We start from the raw sequence: 22,726 nt of genomic DNA, 5'->3' as shown, positions 1-22,726 counted from the left end.
TCTAAATGTATGAAAATAGATTAATTATTTCTTTTTTTCCCCACTTGCATTTTCTTCATCTGTATAAGGGCTTTATAGTGAAGGTAAAATGAGAGTTCTAGACAATGACTAGCATAGAATCTAGCACAAAGCATGCCTCACAGGGTCTGATATAATTACATTTCATCTAATCTAGCACAGCATAGACTATAAAATATATTATTATTATATGCAATACAGAGGAAAGGGAAAAATGCAATATTAAGCTATAGTTAGTGTAAGATGCATCCTAATCTCAGAAAAACTAAAATGTGAGAAAAAAAAATCTGTGTAGTTTAGAATGTGTGAAATACAGTAAGTAGCTTATCCCCTCAACTCTTGTATATTAAAACTGAAAAATATCCAAGATACAACCATTATCAATCGTCAAAATGGATGTGAAAATTTAAACAAAGCATATTAGGATGTAGGCAGTGCTTCATGACAACAATGCATTTGCTTATTTCATCTCAAGAGTCTACATCATATTAATCAATCAAGTAATTATTGAACATTTATTGCTATAATACATTAAATAATATGTTAGCAGCTTTGTTTCTTCGTGCAACAATCCCAGTTGATGTTCTGCTATCTTTCAGGTAGGCAGTGATCACTTGGTCAGTATTTTAAGTCCCACAGACCAAAGGGAAGGAACTATGGCCCAAGAAACAACAATAAAAATGGTCCACTCACAATTAATCTCTATTTGTACAATTGCATATCTTTCCAGCAGCTGTTTGTAGAATTCCTGGACTATTGCTTACCAATTTTTTAGGTGTATTTAAATAGCAGCCCACATTCCTCTCAAGTTAGCATTTCTAGGCAGTCTCAACCTTGTCCGGCTGGAGGCTCAAAGGCTTTTTGAAAGAAGACACTGCTGAAGTCATTATACTAGAAATGGTATTTTTCAAAATCAGTGAGTAACACAAAGGGCAACAGGATTCTTTAAGGATTTCTTTAACTTTAATGAAAACAACTGTTGGTGAATTCTCTTAATTGTAAATAAAAAAAATATCAAGGGAAAACACTGTTACTTTTCAGAAAACAAGTTTCAAATGTTATTAATTCCTAGAGGAGCAAATTTTAAGAAAGGTAACAGGCAAACCTGGTGACAGACCCAGATTCTACCCAATACAGCAGCATACACAGGCTATGGAGCACTTGAAATGTGGCCAGTCCAAATGGACTTGTGCTCTAGGTGTGAAGCACACACTGGATTTCAAAGATTTGGTACAAAAAAATAATATTTTTATACTGATTTCAGCATAAGTTTTTTATAATGGCGTAATGATGAAATAAAAAATATTTTCAATGCATTGAGTTAAATAAAATATATCATTAAAAATAATTGCACATTTTTGTAATGTGGCTATTGGAAAATTTTTAATTACTTAGAGGCTCAAATATTTCAATTGGACAGCACTTTTCTAGAGTGGACCCCATGCAGAAGGCACAGACAAGCAGCCTGGTGGATCTCCAGAACAATGGTGGGGAGACAGAGCTGTTTATGTAGCTCACATGACCTCACTTCTTAATCATTCTATGTGAAGCAATGCACTGAATAGACCCACAATACTTTTTTGTTGAAGGAAAAACTGACTAAGAGTTTAACATGCACATAACAATGCATTAAAAAAGACCTCCATAAAGTTGACCACATTACCCTCAGAAGACCTCTCATTACATGGCCAACAGAACTATCTCCAATAAGAACTTTTGTTCTTCCAAATATGCAGCCATCCTACAAGCTTAGAGATCTTGGTTTCTCTTCTCCTTTGTACGTTTTATGTGAGAAATTTAGAGGTGTCAGTGGTATTTGGCCAGGTACCATGGCAACTCATTCAGTTTCCTATGCCTGAGGGATCCATCACCCCACAAAGTTCTTAGTCACTGGATCCCAGGAACTGGTCAAGAGCTGCATCTTAGGTGATTTCATAATATTCAAAATGCCAAGTCTGAGATGGAAGGAAAGAAAACACCCAAATGGTAGGACTGAGAATTCAAAGCCACTATCAGCTTTTGTTCATTGTGCCCTTTCCCCAGGGCCTCTATTTCTATGCGGACAGGGATGAGATAGACTGTACAGTAGCCCTGAGCCCTGACTGCATATCAGCATCTTCTGAAGACCTTTCAAGACATACCAGCACCCAAGGCTCTATGCTAAGGGTGACCAATCTATAAACTTTTTCTGCTTCTGGGGCCCAAATATGGATAGTTTTTAAAATCTTCCCAAGAGATGCTAACATGCCACCAGGGTTGAGGATCACGGAACTAGAACAACAGTCCTCAAATGTAGGCTTGAATCAGAATTGCCCAGAGGGTTTGTTAAAAAATAGGTCACTGGCCCAACACAGTGGTCAGAGGTCAGGATGAGACCCTGGAATCTGCATTCTCACATCCCCACAAGATGCTGATATTTCTGGCCCAAGGACCACATTTTGGCATAGCCCTTTTCTGCCTCTGTTCAGGCATGCCTTCCTCTGTAAAAGGAATGGCTGATCTCACTACTGAGTGCAGGAGAAGAAACAGAGTATGCTCAGCAGAGCAATTTCCTCTCTTTTTTCTTCACATGTGCGAGCCTAGAGATGCCATGTGTCCGAGAAAGCTCTGCAAGGGAGGGAGGAAGGCCTACAGTTGTTTTTGGTTTGGTTTGGTTTGGTTTGGGAAGCAAAGTTCAGTTTAGGAGAAGTAATAAACCACAGAACTAAAGTCATTCACCAACATAAGAATTTTTTTTTTTTTTTTTACATATACAACTTGTTTTTAAATTGGTCTCTATTCATCTATCTTCTGGGTCTTTTCTCTCAATATATTATAAACTCCAGAAGGGAAAAAAATGAGTGTTACATATTAGCTTCCTAAAATACCAACATAATTCTCCCCTTTTTAAGTGGTTTCTCTTCTTAGTTTTTTGAAAGCATTATAAACAATCTCACTCATTAGTAAACAGGGCTGTAAAAACTGAAGAGAAAACATGGCCCATGTTCGATGGGAGCAATTCTTTGAAAGACCAAGAAGACAAACAGACATGACACATCCACAACAAACAGTTACTAAAATGTATGGATGAATGCGGCTCTGCTCCACTCCACATACTCCACCTTATTTAGCTACAAAATTTCTGTGGTACTAAGTATGAGAGAGCCTAGCAGGTAAGAAGCACCAAATCAAACAAATGGTTATTAAGCAGTACTAGCAATAGTAGTAATTAGTATGTGTTTTATTCAAACACCTATTATTAAAATCCCTGCTATTTGCCAGATAATGTCCTAACTACCTTCTGCACAGTATCATCCCACTAAACAACTCTCTCTATAGGTAGATATTGTTAGGTAAGGCAACTTGCCTAAGGTATGGGCTGGGTTAATATCTGCCAACATAAGAGGTAAAGCTGGAATTCATACTCTGGTCTATCTGGGTAGAAACCTGATGCCATTTCCATTATACTGTGTACACATACCTGTAGCCAAACATCTATATATGAGCTGCGAAAGATGCAAAGAGATAGAATATATAGTACTGGCTCCTTAACCTCAAAAAACATGTAGGCTAGTTGAGAAGATAAAGGTATTTAAACAACAGAGATCTAAAGATTCATACAATATTATCTTTCACTCCCTCTAGAAAATGTTTCAAAAACAGTAACATGACTAGGAAGAATCCAAGTGCATAAAACCCAAGTGATATAGAATATGACTGATCCCTCACAAACTATTCTGCTTTCAGAAAAAAACTGTATCTAAATAGAATCTCTGAGAGATTGAGATCCATTATGTAAAGTGTATTCTACCTCTTCTCTAGTCTCTCAAGGACTTACTCAGACAAGACAAGACAAAATTATTTCTTTTTCATACATACAGCTTTATTAATTTGTTTACTCTCTTCTGGTCTCTCTCTGGGTTTCATATCTTGATCAAATTTTAAGGTACAATCTAGTAAACTCTAGATCCTATCCAAAAGAAGAGCATTCTTCATGCCAATTAGTCATTACGATCTGTTTACTTTCCTCTAAATAAATAAGAGCATGGTGCCTTGATGGATAACAATGAAAAAGATATTAGGGAATTTATCATTATATCCTAGGGGAAAAAAAAAACTGAGCATGGCATCCATACAGCACCAAAATTCAGACAAAATTAAAGCATCTCAGAGAAGCAGAATCGTGTGTTACTGCTAGAATCAAATAAAACACAAACAAAACAGAACTAGGGGAGAATCCTAAAGCAGAATCATCAAAAAGGCCAGCTTGCGATTCAGTAAACAGAAGCAGTGGAGCAGAGCAAAAAAAAAAAGGACTGGATTAAGGGGATCCAAGATTGAATCCCATTTGGCCAACAATGAACTGTGTGATCTTGATAATTCATTTTACACCTCAAGACCTTGTTTCTGGGTAAAATTGGGAAACTGAACTAGATCAAGGGTTCTTAAAGTTCATTTAGGGAGATCACAAGCATAAATGGGAAAAGGCATCTTTTTTTTCTAACCTAACTAAAATTTATAGCATTTCCCCCAATTATAGATATAAGTGGTAAACCATAGTACTATTAGCAATACTTGCAATTTTATTCCAAAGGAAATTACAGATATCTTTGCATTACAGTATAGCTATTACCAATATCTCAAAATATCATTTATAATCACCAGCTCTTCAAATTTATAGTAATCATAAAAATCTGGCTATTTCTCTTTTATTTTATGCATTGGTAAAGAAGCAAATACATTACTGTATCACAATATTCTTAAAATGTTTTAATAAATGTATGTGGAAATAATTCCTTTATAATCATATGTACATTAGCTTATGCTTTTTTTTAATTTACTTTTTCTATTATTATGTTATGTTAATCACCATACATTACATCATTAGTTTTTGATGTAGTATTCCATGATTCATTGTGCATAACACCCAGTGCTCCATGCAGAACGTGCCCTCTTTAATACCCATCACCAGGCTAACCCATCACCCCACCCCCCTCCCCTCTAGAACCCTCAGCTTGTTTTTCAGAGTCCATCACCTCTCATGGTTCGTCTCCCCCTCTGATTTCCCCCCCTTCATTCTTCCCCTCCTGCTATCTTCTTCTTCTTTTTTTTTTTAAACATATAATGTATTATTTGTTTCAGAGGTACAGATCTGAGATTCAACAGTCTTGCACAATTCACAGCGCTTACCAGAGCACACACCCTCCCCAATGTCTATCACCCAGCCACCCCACCCCTCCCACCTCCCACCACTCCAGCAACCCTCAGTTTGTTTCCTGAGATTAAAAACTCCTCATATCAGTGAGGTCATATGATACTAGCTTATGCTTTTTAAAAATTTTTTCTGAGACAGGACTTTACTAGATTGTCAATGGGATCCTGTGGCCTTGACAGTCTCAAGGGCCACTCCCAACAACATTGTAAACTCTAAATATCCATCTCAGAACCAGAGGTCTCACTGGCTGGGATGTATACCAAGAACAAACAATAGCAGATGAGTGAAGTTAAGTGCCTTATGGGGAGTGCAGCAGCAACCAAAAACAATAATGGCATTGGAATCCATTGAGTGCATCTTCAGGTCTTACGGCATGATGAGGAAATGCTAAAGCTAGATCATCAGTGAGAAATACTTAGTCAGCAAATGTACCAGCCAGACTGATGCAGACCACAAAACAGCCCACCCCCTCAAAAAGGTAAGAGCGTGTGGTACCCCAACACTTGTTGACAATCATTTCCTCGTATGGGCTGTTAGATGTTAGCAAGTGACAAGTAGAAAGACACAGAGCTGCTACGGTCACAGAGATCACACTCAGATGGAAGCATATGTATGCGCTTTGAAACATGAAGAAACTGCATGCTCCGATATGTTAAGTTACTGGCTGTTGTCTGGGTACATAAGGTAAAATTACAGCAGGCCTACTGAAGTGAGGCATGTGAACTACTCCGCAAATCAACCCTAGCTGCTTCCGGCAGTGAAAAATAAAAGGCTGCCCTATAAAGAGAAGCATGAGTAAGCTGCGATGGCTTCTAGCAGTGAAATTGAAAAGTAGAAGGGGCTGAGTAGGTGGTATCTCTTAAACTTCAATGTGCGTAAGAAACATCAAGGGTGTTTGCTAAGACTGCAGATTCTGGGAATCTCACCAGAAATTCTGAATCAAGAGATTTTCCAAACTTGCATTTAACAGGCAGACATTCCAGGTTTATTATGATGTAGGTGATCTGCAGACCATACTTTGAGAAAAACCAGCTGACACTTCTAATTCGGGAATTCTGAGTCAAAGAAATAAAGAGCCAAACCAAAACATCATTTTTGTAAGCCTGTATCTACTCTAGCCCAGGCATATGGGCAGGGCCCTGGACATGGGTAAACACCAGAAATGGGTTAAGAGCAGGGTGATCAAGAGGCCAGTGAGAAGGCCTTTGCCTTCAAAACTGGGTGGAAGATCAAGGGGTATGGAGAATCACAGTGAGACAAGAGGTGATACAATATTAGCAGAGACGTATTAGCTACGACATAAAAATTTTTTTTTTAATTTTTTAAAAACCTGCTTCCCCTGATATAGTTACATAAAAGGCACACCCTATTAAAAATAACGTCTCCTTGGGAAGGAGTTGGCTGAGGGCTCCTTGTATGGAAAAGTTCAAGCATACAGAGGCAGTCCTGAAGAAACACAGGATTGTAAAAACCCCATTCTCCTTGTTGACACATTATCTATGCAAGAGCACCTGCAAACAGAGACCCAGAGACCCTCAGACTCTGGAATGATCTGGCATCTCCCTCTATCTGTGTGAACTCACAGGGGATACTGTTTCCACCACTTCATACCTCCTGTTGGACCTGTACACTGGCCAGTGGCTTGGGTGCCCAAATAAAGAGCACAGTACATGGAGAGTTGGATTGATCTCAACTCTCTGCTTCCCCTGCTGGCAGGCTCCTGCTCCCACCTCCAGGGAGGTAGGCAAAGCCCAGGGCTCCTGAACAGCCCTGGGCATTGAGTAAGTTTGTGTACTGCTGAATCTCCAACTCTGCCTTCCGTGGGCAGCAGCATCCTGGAACGGCCGCTGGGTGAGGAGTTGTGTGCTTGTCTCTGGTGGTGGCAGGCTGTGTCCTATGGACATCTCAGCAGATGGGGAACTAGCCTGTTAGAAACAGGACTTGGCCTTGTGGCAGTCAAAACTAGGGATATGAAAGAAAATGGAAGAGAACCATTATTTCCCCTTCTCTGGAAGCAGGTACTCATAACTTTCTGGGGAAAGTGTGCCTCCTGCCTTGGGAACAGGCCATCCTACTCACTACCTCTTGCTTGGCATGAAATAAACTGCTCTTCTGCCCTTCGAGTCTCTGAAGGGGAGAACAACTCCCATCACCCTTTGCGTCCTCCTGCCTGGGCCTCCCCCTCTTCCCACAAAAAAAAAAAAAAAAAAAGCCCTGTCTCAGTCCAGTAATGAGTTCAGGTCAAGCAAGTGCCACTCTGAGTTCATTATTAATCTTCTCTTTGTGAATCACGAGTGAGAAATCAGACCTTCTTAGACACCATCCAAATCCTTGAACCACCACTCCTGCTCAGAGTACAGAGAGAAGCCCTTGAACCACAGATAAAAGAACTGCAGAAGAGGTGTCCTTGGAAACAAATATGCTGACAAATCAGTCCATTATATGGCTTCTCCAGAACAGGATGTGCACTTGAAACTTAGAGAAGGGAGAAAATAATGGTGCTTCATGCAAATTAGATCTTAGGAATCACACCTTTGAATTTGAAAGTGGTCATTAGGTAATGCCATTAAGAAGGTGACAGGAATTAATATTCATGGGCCACCTTAAGTGCCATGCTCCTAGATTGGTGTTTTATGTGCAACACTGAATCTGGTAGCACTAACCAACAATTTGGCAAATAGGGCAGTAAAGACTACCAGAATCACGTTGTCAGAACTGGGAGGGTACTCGGAGATCACCCCATCGGCGTCCCTCATTTTACACAGGAGAAAACGGAGGCCAAGAGAGGAAAAGAAATGGAACAGGGATGAGACATTCTTTTCTGTTTACATCATCTAACCTCTTTCCAATGTCCTATGTGGCCTCCCATATAAACAATCAACAATCAGGTATGTGTATTAATAGACACTAAGAAATTAAGGTATTTATTGGTCAAATGTAATTAGTGGAAATAAACCTCAGTCTGCACACTAATGTGGAGAGGAGTAATTTTTAATCTCAAAAATTTTTTGAGCTTCTGATTCCATTGGGATAGGGAAAAATTACTTATCAATCAATTTCTTCCCTCTCTTTTCTAGAAGTTGTACCTAAGTTCCAGGGAACCATGGTATAGGGGAACATAGTATAGGGGAACCACAACGTGGTCTTAGATATCATCTGTCTGGTCCAGCATCAGATGAGATGTTTGTCATCATGTTGGGGAACTCCATCCCCATTTATATATGCTTGTCTCCACTGGTCACATATCTCTGTCCATGTTTCTCTTCCTGGTGAGTAGATCTATAGACTACTTCTATACCATAGATGGAGACATGGAATCTGATCTTACATTAGGGTGCCACCCATTATCATGAGAAACTTCATGACTATTATGTCCCTGTCTGCCCAAACTCATTCTGCAGCCATCTCCTCTCATCTCCTCTTGTAAGGGTCTCTCCATGTGTAGATCCTCTCTGCTCTTAGACGCCACGAATCTTTCTTAGGGTTTGTAGACAACCCAGAGCTATCCCTGGGAGACAGAAAGCAACCCTTGTCTTCCTAGAGCTACCATTCAAACAGTAGCCCATTCCATCCAACCCAGAGGAAATATTCTAGTCCTGCAGTTGAGAAAGAAGAAATCTTCGTTTCCTGGAGTTCTCTCTGGTTCCCTAACATCATAAATATTTATAAATAAAATCAAAGGAGACTGACTTTCTTACATTTTTCACCCTGTTGCATCCTGGAACTGAGGCAGGGAGCAAGATCCACAGGCTCAGATTCAACAGAGGTGAGAAGAAGGGATGGAAGGAAACGACTACATGTGCTCATTTCTGTTGCAGTAGATTGCCAGAGGTTAAGTCAATGGAAAATGAGGAAGGAGTAAAAGAGACCCAGAGGAGGGGCATTTGCAATTTATCAAGCTATGAAAAACAGTACTTTTTTTTTTTTGGTAACTATATTGAAGAACAGGATGCAGAGCAAGATTTTTAGTTTATCTTATCAGAGCAAGAAATATAGTTTATCTTAATATGATACCAGTACTTTATTTCTCCTCCTTATTTGCTGAATTTTATGAACTTTTACTCATATCTGGTGTGCTTTTCCTGAAGGCCTAGCCATTCTTAATGACCCAACCTTCAGGAAGCCAAAGGTAAGTGTCAAGCAGCTTGGTATGGATCCATCCATTCAACCAGGCATCAGAAATCCTTTTATAACAAGATGGAGTTTCACTTAATTTAACTCCTATTCAATTAAATCTACAAGACAGTTACATTTTCAACGATAAGAAAATATTATGAACAAACTTCTGAATCCTGGGGTTTGTTCAAATATTATTATAATTAATTTAAATGAAATTAAATTCTTTATTTGTTGTCAAATACACATTAATGACCTGATAGTCTGGGGCACTTAATATATCTCTGTTGATGAGCTTAATTATGAAGGGGAGAATTGGGGCTTTCTGATGATGTTTTCTAGAATTTCACAAATTATTTTAAAATACGATATTCACCACATCAAAAACTAATGATGTATTGTATGGTGACTAACATAACATAATAAAATTTTTAAAAAATAATAAAATATGATATTCATTTTTGTCTGGAGGCCAAAGCAGGCTTCGCAGAGGCAAATCAAGAGCATATTTAAAAGACTCAACTTGTGCCTATGTATTACAGCCTCTCAGAGTGTCAGTTGGAAGATTGTGCCATGCTGTTAATTTGAAAGTAACAATGAATTTTCAACTAACTCCACAGTTATCTTGACAAATCCTTTGGGCATACTTTTAAAGGTGAAACTTGCGTGCTCCATGACTTTCCATTTCCAGGCAAGGGTCTTTGTGGTGCTAATCATGAACTAAAGAACCTAATTATACAGTCCTCAGAGAGCCAGGAATCCTGCCCAAAGTTGGGCAGAGTTTGAAGCAAAGTTTACTTCACGCAGTTCCTACTTCTCCTGACTATTGGATTTTTATTTATTACAGCAGATTTATCATGTGCTAGATAATTTCACATTCATGGCTTTTCTAGCACTCAATTTATCAAAGAGAGTGGTGCCACATCCTTCTGTATTTTATCGCAAGTACCATCAGGCTAAGAGAGACAGGTTCTCTTTCTCCTGCCGTGACTTTACCACTAAATCATAATTCATAACAGTGCATCTTTCCTGGGTTCAATTTTTAATGTTGTTTCCCTTTTTGGAATGTTTACATAACAGGAAAAAAGAAAGCATTATATATGAGTCACATCCATATCACTCATGTGTTCTCTACTGAGAGGATGAAACCAGATAGCTAAAAAAATACTCAGTGATTTTAGCTACTCGCTTTGGACCTTTTTTTTTTTTTTTTTTGGAAGTTGCACACTTTTTCATTATCAAAGACAAGAAAAATGAGGAGAAACGTGATGAGGGCTGAAGTCATGACTTTCACTTTCCTTCCAAGTTTAAAAAGTGAGGTGGTTAGTGATATAGCACATTGATTATATGGTACTCAATCAGTTAGAATCAGGACCATATGGATTAGTGAAGGGTCATTATCCATCAGTAAATGAAGTTATTTTCTTTTGATGCTATTCTTCATGCTGTGAATATAGTAACTAATGAAATCCATTTTACTTTACAAAAGAGCAACAGACCCTCTCACTTTCTCTTGAGAATTGTGCTTGTTCTTTCTTAATACTGTTCTTCCCCCACTCCCTTACTTCCTTGTAGAGGGCTTACCTGAACTTACAAAGCACATGATGCAGTTAACTCCTATAGGGAACACTGACTGAAGATTCCCCAGTTTCATTTCCATGAAAGTTAATATAGATCCTCCAAATAGAGGCATTTTCAATAAGGGTGATTATCAGAGAACAGTGATCTTTCCAAAAAAGTTCAAAACTTCTCCTTCAAATGACATCTTAGTGAATATCAGAAGGCAGTGGAATCACACCCACTTTGTTGATTTTCAACAAAACACTTCATGTTGGGCGCCTGGGTGGCTCAGTTGGTTAGGCGACTGCCTTCAGCTCAGGTCATGATCCTGGGGTCCCTGGATCGAGTCCCGCATCGGGCTCCCTGCTCGGCAGGGAGTCTGCTTCTCCCTCTGACCCTCCCCCCTCTCATGTGCTCTCTCTCTCATTCTCTCTCTCAAATAAATAAATAAAATCTTTAAAAAAAAGAAAACACTTCATGTCTCTGAGCCTCTGGTGCCTCATCTGTAAATTAAGGACAATTCTTGCTCTCAAATTTTAACAATTTTCTGATCTTTATTCAACTTTGTTACAAGGAGCAACAAAACCACATTATCTGGATTTGATGGCTCTTTTTTAATTAATATTAAATGTGACTATCAAAATCCCATTCCAAAATCTTCATCAAATTCATGTGGTCTCCTTTTGTCTGTACTTTATAAGTACAGAGCTATAATTTTTGAACACGAGGACATTTTCCCAAAATTTCAGAGGTTTAAGTGATAGTTTTTTATCCTCAAGAGTTGTGAATGGGTCAGCCCCAAGAATATTTACATAAATGCAGTGACTTGTTATTAGCTTGGCAAAGTTTTCAGTATTGTATTAAAAAGTTAGTAGCTGTTTGTAAGGATTCTAGAGATCAGTTATCACCCACTTGCTCTAACTTAAATTCTCGTTTTACACTAATAGTGCCCTAAATTGCTCATTGAAAGTAATTTGAGTCCTGAGGTAAAAATGAACTCAATATTACCATCTTACATAAGAAAAATTTATAATAATAAAGACTAGATGACTTTAGGATCATCTAATAGGTTATGGGTCAAAAAAAAAAGCCCAATATATTAATCTACAAAATACTTTTTCAATAAAAAAAGAAAAACCAGATTTAGAACAATGTGATGTTTTCAAGCAACTTAATGGACAAATTAAATCAACAAACTGCAGAAGTCAGTAGCAAAATTGCCCCAAAACATGTTTTGGGTAGGAAAATGTTTGATACACATAGCATAAACTCAGTAAATGTCAGCTCTCATAAGTACAATTATTATTACAGAGCCCGAGGCTCTGTTTTTCTGCTGGAGAAATTTTTAGCATCGAGAAGTAGTCAATGGTCATAGTTCTTGTTTCTTGTCTGTTTTGTCTTGAGAAAGACATTCCCTAGCCTCACAAACATAAATGGGGTGTAGTTTTCTGGATTTTGTGGTTGTGGTTGTTATTTTTTTTTTATCATTTTTTGACAAACACACTAGCTACTTAATCTCAAAACCTTTTTTCTTAGAGACACGGTGCCTGCCTTTGAAAGACCTTTCCCATTTAAAACCAAAAACAATTAACAAGTGTTATGCTAAGTACCACAGTATCCTAAAATGAACTCATGTTCCTGTTGCCTCATCTAAGTTTTAACCCAAACCAGGGGACTGGGGACAAACGGCTTGATAAAATTATACATTCACTGTCATTAATCTAAGTAAAACATCATGTGTGTGCATGTATGTACTTAGACATGTATGTGTATGTGGCTATGAATATATGCATAACTATCCACATAGGACATAAACTCAAATTTTAAAAATGACATGTCTAAGAGATGGAAATAAGGTTATTTTTATCATTAAAAATTTCTGTTTTCTAAACTTACTATGAGGAATATGTATTACTTCTATAAGCAGCATAAACAATAAGCTTTAAAATAAAGTATGTCTGGTGATGGTTGCACAGCAATGAATGCACTTAATACCACTGAATTGTACAGTTAAAAATGGTAAAGACAGGGTCGCCTGGGTGACTCAGTCATTAAGCGTCTGCCTTCAGCTCCGGTCATGATCCCGGGGTCCTGGGATCGAGCCCCGCATCGGGCTCCCTACTCTGTGGGAAGCCTGCTTCTCCCTCTCCCACTCCCCCTGCTTGTGTTCCCTCTCTCGCTGTGTCTCTCTCTGTCAAATGAATAAATAAAATCTTTAAAAAAAAAATGGTAAAGACAGTAAGTTTTATGTTCTATGTGTTTTATCACAAAAGGATAATAGTAACAATAATAATAATAAAAAGTATGTCTAAGCTATAAAACAGAATAAGTAATAATCACCATTCTAGGGCAAGGATTATTCCCACAAGACCATTTGCCTCTTGCATACCCATTACACCTGGATTCCAAATCGGGTCCTCTAGGAAGCACTGCTACTAAAGGTCAGTGTACCCTGTGGTACCCACTGAACACAGATGAAAGTGAGATTTTCTCAGAGTGAGTCTAGCTGCAGGGTCATTCTGGGGTAGTGTGGGTTGGTGAAAGGGCACAGTTTCTAATTACAAAAGCAAAATATGTTCATTTGACAAATTTGGGGGGTGCGTGGAGGCAGATCAAGTAAAGGCAGATTACTCAGTATTACTCAGTATTATTCACTATTCATGTTTGAGTATTCCTTCTACAAATCTGAGGTCACACTATGTATATTATTTTACAGTCTTACTATGTACACTTGCAATGTCATTAAATATTTTTCTAAACAGTAATTTTATGGCTGCCTTCATATGTACCAAATTACTTAACAAATCCCTTGTGCTTAATCCTTTAGGTTTTTCTCCTTGAGAGATAGTAATACCATGAGCATTCTGATACAAATAGCATTTTCCCTCTGTGGATATGGCATTCTCCTACTATTTTTATTAATTAATAAATTTTGTTTTTTAGAGCAGTTTTAGGTTCACAGCAAAACTGAGTGGAAAGTACAGAGAGTCCCCATATACTCCCTGTCCCCGCACATGCACAGCCCTCCCCACTGTCCACATCCCACACTGTAGTGGTGTATTTGTCACAATCCATGAGCCTACACTGATCCACCATAATCACATAAACTCCACAGTTTGTTTTAATGTTCACTCTTTGAATATCTTTTTTTATACCTAATACATCCTCCTTAAGCTAAATCTCCTGAAGTGGGACTGCTGATATAAAAGATATGAATATGAATATGGAACAAAAATTCACAAGTGTATATATACATTCACGAATGATATTTTCATAAGTATTCAGTTTCTCCCTGAGTTTTAGCCTGAGACACTCTTTTGATGTCACATAGTAATTTGGGATCAGACAGACATGGGTTCAAATCCCAGCTCTGGACTTTCTGGCATGATGTCCTTTGTGGAACTTGGCTTCTAAGCTTCAGTTCCTTCCCACAAAAAAAAAAAAACAGGGATAGTAATCACCACTTCATGGGATCATTTGACAACTCAATGAAATCATGTGCATAACTTGCTCAGCACAGTTCCTAGAGTCAGTGGCACTTTTGCCAAGAATATGCTTGAGGCCATCTAAGTGAGTCAAAGTTCTGAGAATCAGGGTCCTTTCCTGACATTTTAGTAAGATACATTACATGCAGAGCATCTATCTCCTCCAACTAGAATACCTACTTTGATCTCAGAGATCATCAATTAGGATCCAGGTTCTCTAGTTAAGTGCCCATGTGACCAACCTACCTGCATAATTCACAGCATGGTCAATGGGATGATGTGATCGCAATTCATCCTTCTCTCCTCATCCTGGCCAGAATTTACTGTGGATAAATACACTTCCTCCTTCCACTGACTTTGAGCTTAGCCACATGACTTGCTGAGGCCAATGGCACATGAGCAGACTTACAGTACAGCACATCCCGCCAGAGGCTTCAAAAGAGCTCCTGAGGTTTTGACTCCCCTCCCTGTGCTCCTTCCCTGCACCATGAGAAAAGCATGCCCTCGTGCCACTGCCCTTCCACCTGGGCCCTGGAAATGAAAGACACATGGAACAGAGGTAAACTCCACTGCACCCAATCCACACACCAACCTGGGAAAAAGTAATGTTTGTTGTTTTAAGCCATAAGATTTGAGTGCCCTAACTTGCTAATACCCATGGTTGTCAATTTCTGCCGACACAGACATACTTGACTTCAGAATAGACATCAAGGGAAAGGAAGGTGCCTCCTGAGAAGGTCTATTTGTTCTGAGACATTTACTAAGAGCAGTACCACCACAATGCCCCAATCCTTTCCCCTATAATAAAGGCAAGGTACTACAGAGTGTTAGAAAAGACAATATGCTTGAGAAACTAGAGCCAAGGTCCCAAGGTGGACAGGCTGGTAATGGAAGTCTGCCTTGTCTCACTTTGGTTATTCCTCTCCAGGGGTGATTTACAAGGTGATAAAAGACTTCAAGCTGCAAAAGGTACTTAGGCTGTTAAAAACCAGCTTTTTATGATCCCTTGTTCTTTATAGTACATGTTGTTTCATTAATCAAATGCTTATTCTATTAGAAGTCCCAACCCTTTAAGATGGTGGGACATTTCATTTTTATTGCCCTGAAGTGACATTAAAATCCACATGCTACCCAGCAGGTCACGGTGAATTCTTAGTGTTCATATTCTGCATCCTCTGTCCTTTTCGATCCTATCTATTTTGTGTAGTATTTCAGACTTCAATTTTTTTTTTTTTTTTTTTTACTTTTTACTTTGTGTTGATACTGGAATAGATGCTGAAAAGTTAGCCAAAATCCTTTTTCCCTCCATCACCATATATTTAAAGTCTGGAGCCAGTCACTGATGTCATAATCAGGCACATGGGTTTGTGCAATATACCTCATCTCTTCTGGCCTAAGTTTCAGCTGGCTCAGTCTTATCTGCAACTGGTAAAATTAGATAACCCCATCCCATCAGCTGAGAAGAAAGCCTGTCTGAGTCATTCCCTTGTCAAAGATGGGTTTTATCCTAGAATCTCTTGCTGTGCATTTTTTTGACGAATGTAATGAATTTTTCATTTTCTAGTTTTAAGTTTTAGGCTGTTCTGAGTAAACTACTTAATTACTTGTAACCATTTATAATTTGTAATCATTATATAATAGCCACCTCAAATCATTCTTTAGAAATAGATGGAATATGCATTAAATAGGTAGAAAAATAAACTAAGAGACATAAACTAATATAAATAACATTTTCACTAAATTATAAATACTTAAAAAATTATAAATACTTCAGATCCTTTAGAAATGCAACCCCTGCCTTATTGCCTAGATTATAAAAGCAAAGATTACAAGTATTCCCTAAAGAAATGACAGACTGCACACTGTTAGAACAATATTTAATAAACAAGATCTTACTGAGAGGAAGGAAGGGCTGCTAATCTATATGAGAAAACAGAAACTGGGAATAAAAAAACAATACAGAGAACCATATAATTCCTCCCAGCCCCATCTCCCCTGGAAAGGGGAACCCACTTCTGACAAGGTGTTGGCAGGGCCATGCTCCCTTGGAAGGCACTTGGTATTTTTAGTATGTCTTCTTGGTTTCTTCCTTTGTATCTTCAAATAGGCATACATCTCCCATGTTGGAGAAAAAAAAAAAAGTATGTATTTGGCAATGTTTCTTTATTTTCCCTTTCCTTTTACAACAAAACTTTTAATGTTTGCAAATTTCACTTTGCTCCACACTCTACTGAAAGTGGCTTCTCAAAGCTAGAAAGGCATCACGAATCCCAAATCTACTGCTTCCTTACGTTCCCTTCCTTTGATCTCTCTATAAGATTTGACTCTGCATAGGGGAAGGGAAGGGAAGATAAAATAAGATAAAAACAGAGAGGGAGGCAAACCATAAGAGACTCTATAGTTAAGAGAACAAACTGAGGGTTGTTGGAGGGCAGGTGGGTGGGAGGATGGGCTAAATGGGTGATGGGTATTAAAGAGGGCACTTGTTGGGGTAATGTTATATGTAAGTGATGAATCACTAAATTCTACCCCAGAAACCAACACTTCACTCTATATTAACTCACTTGAATTTAAATTTTAAAATAATAAAATAAAAAGAAATTAAAATGATTTGACTCTGATTGTCCCTTCCTTCTTGAAACTTTGCTCTAATAACTATTTCTCATCCCACCTGCAAGTCCATCCCTGTTCCATCTCCTGCACTAGCTCTTCCTTTTCCCTTCACCATCTAACCATGGCACCGAGCCACAATCTTTACCATCTCTTTCTATCCATGCTCCCTCTCAGCACTCATTGAGTTTCATGTGACATGTGGGAATGATCCTGAGGCATCTGTCTCTAACACAGACCACATGCCTATGCTTCATTGTCTGCAGTGAATTTCTTCTGGGACGGTTATATGCATCTGTCTCACCTCCAATCCCAATTCCCCAAACATTTACTGTGTGCCTCTTAGGAGCAGAACAATCAAAGCATCTTCCTTTCTAGTCCAATTACCCATATACCAATCCAGCCCTCCATTGCCTTACATGTGGATTATTATAGTTAATGCCCCTTAGGTGGCCTAAGCCCAATCTCTGCCTCCTCTGCTTTACCAGGAAGCCCAGTGATTCCAAATCAAATGTGGGCTTAGAGTCAACTTATTGTGCTTTCATTTTTAATTTTAAAGCATATGTTTAGTCCCCACACATAAATATTCTTATTTAGTAGGTCTTAGGTAGGGCTGCAAAATTTATATTAAAACATACGCACACACACACACACACACACACATTGTACTAGTTTCCCAAACTAGCTGTAATGAAGAATTACAAACTGCATGGCTTAGAACACTAGAAATGTATTATTTCCCAGTCCTAGAGGTTGGAAGTCTGCAATCAAGTTGTCTGCAAGGCCATGCTCCTTCTAAAGACACCGGGGAAAGGTCTATTCCACATCTCTCTCCTAGTTTCTGGTAGCTGCTGGTGCTCCTTGGCTTGTAGATGGCCCTCTTCCCTCTGTGTCTTGTCTCTGTATCCAAACTTCCCTTTTTATAAAGAAATCAGTCATGTTGGGTTAAGGCTCACCCTAGTAACCTCATTTTAGCTCGACTGCCTCTGTAAAGAGCCTATTTTCAAATAAGGTCACCTTCTGAAGATGGGAGTTAGCACTTCGACATGTATTTTTGAGAGTACACAATTCAACGCAGAACACAAGTAATCCTTATCACATCATAAGTTTTGACCCACCGGTATAGACCACGAGTCAGCAAATTATGTCCCACAGGCCAAATCTTCTGCCTGTTTTCAGAAATAAAATTTTACAGGGACACAGCCACACCTATTCAACTATGTTTTGTCTGTTGCTGCTTTCATGCCATGACAGCAGAGTTAAATATTTGCAACTGAGGGGCACCTGGGTGGCTCAGTCGTTAAGCGTCTGCCTTCGGCTCAGGTCATGATCCCAGGGTCCTGGGATCGAGACCCGCATTGGGCCCCCTGCTCAGCCAGGAGCCTGCCTCTCCCTCTCCCACTCCCCCTGCTTGTGTCAGCTCTCTAGCTGTCTCTCTCTGTGTGTCAAATAATTAAATAAATAAAATCTAAAATATAAATTTGCAGCTGAGACTATACAGCTTGTAGAACCTAAAATAGTTACATATAAAGTTTGCAGGCCCCTGCTTTACACCACTGATGCCCAAAGTGATGGGCAAGGAGGTGATTTTATGTGGCACCATATATGGAACCAAATAACATCGACTTCTATAGTGAGAAACATATTCTTTTTAATCTTCTTCCCGTTGTTATCATTACATAAAGGAGATTTGTTTTGTTAAGGATCTTTATCAGCTTTTTAATACTTGTTTCTCTCTCTTTATAATAAAGAAAGAACAGACTTCAAGCTTACAAACGTGGGAAGAAAACAGTATCTACCTAGACTTCACCATATTTTCACTGGATTTATTTTTATGTGTATTTCAATTAATGGCAGGTGGTATTTATTTTTTGTATAAAAGTAGTAATGCAATTTCCTTTTAAAATAAACCATTTAAATAGAAAAATCGTTTAAAGAAAAACATGGTTGTATAGTAAAAATGGTACCCAGATATTTTTTTTAAAAATCCCAAAGGTGTTCACTAATGGCTGAGGTTTTAGAAACATTGCTACTGTCCAGTGCCATATCACCTGCATCATGCCACTCCCGTGCTCCAGCTCCTTCAGTGGGCTCCCCCCTGGCATCCAAGCCTGGTCACCATCTGTCCTTACCCAATATCAACAATTTTAGCCAAACACCACCAATGCTAGACATGAGCCATTCATGAGCCAGAGTGGTCTAAAAAGTGGGAGGAAAAGTACAAATAAAAAGGCAGTGTCTGAGAGGAGAGGCATTTTTAATCAGTATTATTCTGCCCATTCTTTCTGTTTAACACATCTGGAAAGTCTCTGATAAAAGCAAGTTTTTTCTGTGCTGTTTTTGTTGTCTGGGTGTTTTGTTTTTAGTTTTATACTTCTTTTATATCCCTGGTATCTAATAATGGATTCTCATGTGACAAATAATTGACACACAGTGTCTTTAATGAAGTTCACAAATAATGAAGAATTAGTCAGCTGAGCTTGATAGAACTTTAAAAGAGTAAAACTAACTAACCTGTGGATCAACTCACCTGTGGAATAAATACTATGTGGAAACTGTGGGACAGTTTACCTAACAGAGCTGAGAATAGAGTCTGCCCTAAATACACGTTTGTGGAATTTGCATGGGAAGCCATTCATGGGTTAATATGAGCTGCATCTATTACGGCAAAGAATGACAGGTACTGACCACACTGAACACTCATGGTGCCATCGAGCTGCCCATGAGCTAGGAATCAGAGCTGGGTTCTGGGTCCAGTTCTGCCACTATGTGACCACACTGCTATGGGCAAGTCTTTGCACTTCCCTGGGTCTACGTTCACATTCTGAAGTTCTGTGTTGTTCACTCTATGCCTTTGCAGCTGAACATCAGGGATCCCACAGATGCCAAGTCAGACATCTGCTGATGGCAAAAGGCCTACAAATTCTATTTGACAATGTACCCCTTCCATGTTACAGAACAAAACTTACTGTTACCAAGCTTTGCAGACCTGCCAACATGATATTAGATATACAAAAGATGGATTCTTTGTTTTCTGAGTTCGTGTTTCTACTGATCACGTAGGCCAGTGAGCAATTTCTAAGAGTAGGTGACTGTGATTAATTGCCAAATGGTTCTAATCTAGACCTAACACCATTCTACTACTAATGGAATAGGGGAACGGAGTAAATTCATCACTAACCTAAACCTAGCATAAATAATAATTAATTGTCTTTACAGAAAGCTAAGTTTGCTGCATATATCAAGAGTATAAGCAGGAAAATAAGACGTGACCCTAACAACAAACAGATGGTATTCTCCTTTCTGTGACTATGTATACTTTTGAAGTTTTAGAGAAACCACACAACACTCATGCTTTTAATTATTTTTCCAGCTAACACAGGCAGATACCAAATGTACTTTTTTTTTTCTTTATAACTGATTAGTCTTCCATTCCAGTTCATGTGCCTGGGATGGAAATTCACCTCAGTGAAAGAAAGAGAAATAAATTTGAGCAACTCTTGACTTGGCACCTCCAGAAATGTTTGACTAAATTTAAGTCATCATTTGGCTAGGTCCCTTCTCCTACTTGGTTTTCTTCAGAGAAAAATAGGGAAAGGGAACTCAAAAAGACTGGATCCAATTAAGCTAACTTTGCCTTTTCTTTTCCTATTGGAAAAATTTACTACACTGGTAAATATTAAGTACACATGGACTTTCCTTTTATTTCTTTCTCTTTACCTTCTTGGCTGCATCTTTTCTGTCCAAACTGAGGCAACGCTCACAAGTAGAGATGGGGCATGTTTATTATCTTTGCCCAAAGAATTCTAAATTGTGCACTTTATCTGCTGAGGTTTTTCTGCAAGTGAAGAAAAGGAAAAGAATAACACCATAACTTGAAATATGTAAAAAATTAAAAGAATTTAGTAAGAAAAATGTCAATTAAATTCATCTGCTCATTTTTTTAAAAGATATTAATGAAGTGTCACCTATGTGCCAGTATTTTTCTAGGGTTTAGGAATACCATGGTGAGGATGACGGACAAGATGCTTATTGTCAAGCACCTTATACTCTACTAAGAGAAGAGAGACAATAAATGGTAAGCACATACATAATCAAGATGATTTCAGGTGGTGGGAAGTGTGGAGAAACTGAAAAGCACAATGTTACAGTGACTGCAAACTTAGCTAAAGGGATAAGGAAGCCCTCTCTTAGGAGATGATCCTTAAGATGAGAAATGCAGCAGGGCAATGCAAATCAAAACCACAATGAGATATCACCTCACACCAGTCAACATGGCTACAATCAACAACACAAGAAACAACAGGTGTTAGTGAGGATGTAGAGAAAGGGGAACCCTCGTGCACTGTTGGTGGGAATGCAAACTGGTGCAGCCACTGTGGAAAAAGGTATGAAGGTTCCCCCCAAAATTAATAATAGAGCTACCATATGATCCAGTAATTCTGCTAATGAGTATTTGCCCAAAGAATACATAAACACTAATTCAAAGGGATACAGGCTCCCTGATGTCAACAGTAGCATTATTTATAAAACCAAGATATGGAAGCAGCCCCACTGTCCATTGAAAGAAGAAGGATAAAGAAAAGGGATAAAGAAGCAGCCCAACTGTCCATTGACAGAAGAAGGGGTACTACTCAGCCATAAAAAAGAATGAAACCTTACCACTTGCAATAACATGGATGGAGCTAGAGTGTATTATGTTAAGTGAGATGTCAGCCAAAGACAAATACCATATTATTTCACTCATATGTGAAATTTAAGAGAGAAACAAATGAAAAAGAAAAAAAGAGACCAAAAAGCAAACAAACAAACAAAAAAACAAAAACAAATCTTAACTATAGAGAACAAACTAATGGTTACCAGAGAGGTGGTGGGTGGGGGGATGGGTTAAATAAGTGAGGGGATTAAGGAGTGTTCTTGTGATGAGCACAAGGTATCGTCTGGAAGTGTTGAATCACTAAATTGTACACCTGCAATTAATATAGCCTGTAGGTTCTAGAGGGGAGGGGGGTGGGAGGATGGGTTAGCCTGGTGGTGGGTACTGAGGAGGGCACATTCTGCATGGAGCACTGGGTGTTATGCACAAACAATGAATCATGGAACACTTCATCTAAAACTAATGATGTAATTAATGTATGGGGATTAACATAAGAATAAAAAAAATATATAGCCTGTAGGTTAGCTATATTGGAATTAAAACAAATTTTTTTTAAAAAAGAAATAGAAGAAAATTAAAGAGAGAGAGAATTGACTGAGAGAAAGAGTCAGCCTTGCAAAGAGCTGAATAGGCTGGGGGTAAGGAGAGAGATTTCCAGGCCAGGGCAGAGCAAATTGAAAGACTCTACTGGGAAGAGCTTTGTGTAATTCCAGTAAGCGCATTCAAAGATGATGTTGTTTGGGTGTCCCCATATATCAGCTGTTTAGATACAGAGCACATTTGAGGCCCCTAAGAATTCCTGATATCCCTATTTTACAGGACAAGAAACTGATTGCTGGGAAGATGGAGCTTTCCAGGAAATAAGTGACGGAGCCGGGACTAGGACACTTTCCAACTCCAAACTCATGCCACCTTGTCTCAAAATGATGCTTCTGATACCCAATGCACAGAGCTACTGGACTAAGACGAAGACAGTGGAGCAAGTGTGCCCATGTTTTATACAACTGATATTTTGTCCCAGAATCCTGTAGATGCTATTGAACCATGTGGCCTGTTTTTCTCTCCTTCCACAGCACAAACTCAACC

The 22,726-nt window shown here is 38.7% G+C and overlaps 1 long non-coding RNA gene across 1 annotated transcript in view; it reads right to left on the bottom strand.

Moving 5' to 3' along the window:
• LOC135363452 (uncharacterized) overlaps window positions 1-22,726 on the bottom strand; it is a 262,888-nt gene that overhangs the window by 77,646 nt on the left and 162,516 nt on the right. The gene's annotated exons all lie outside the window — the stretch shown is intronic.

This window comes from Mirounga angustirostris, unplaced genomic scaffold (genome assembly GCF_029215605.1).
Source record: "Mirounga angustirostris isolate CCGP_5_RB_7025 unplaced genomic scaffold, mMirAng1.0.hap1 SCAF_2, whole genome shotgun sequence".
Classification (NCBI taxonomy): Eukaryota; Metazoa; Chordata; class Mammalia; order Carnivora; family Phocidae; genus Mirounga; species Mirounga angustirostris.
Note: the sequence above shows the minus strand (reverse complement) of the source record. Positions and strands in the feature narration are given on the sequence as shown.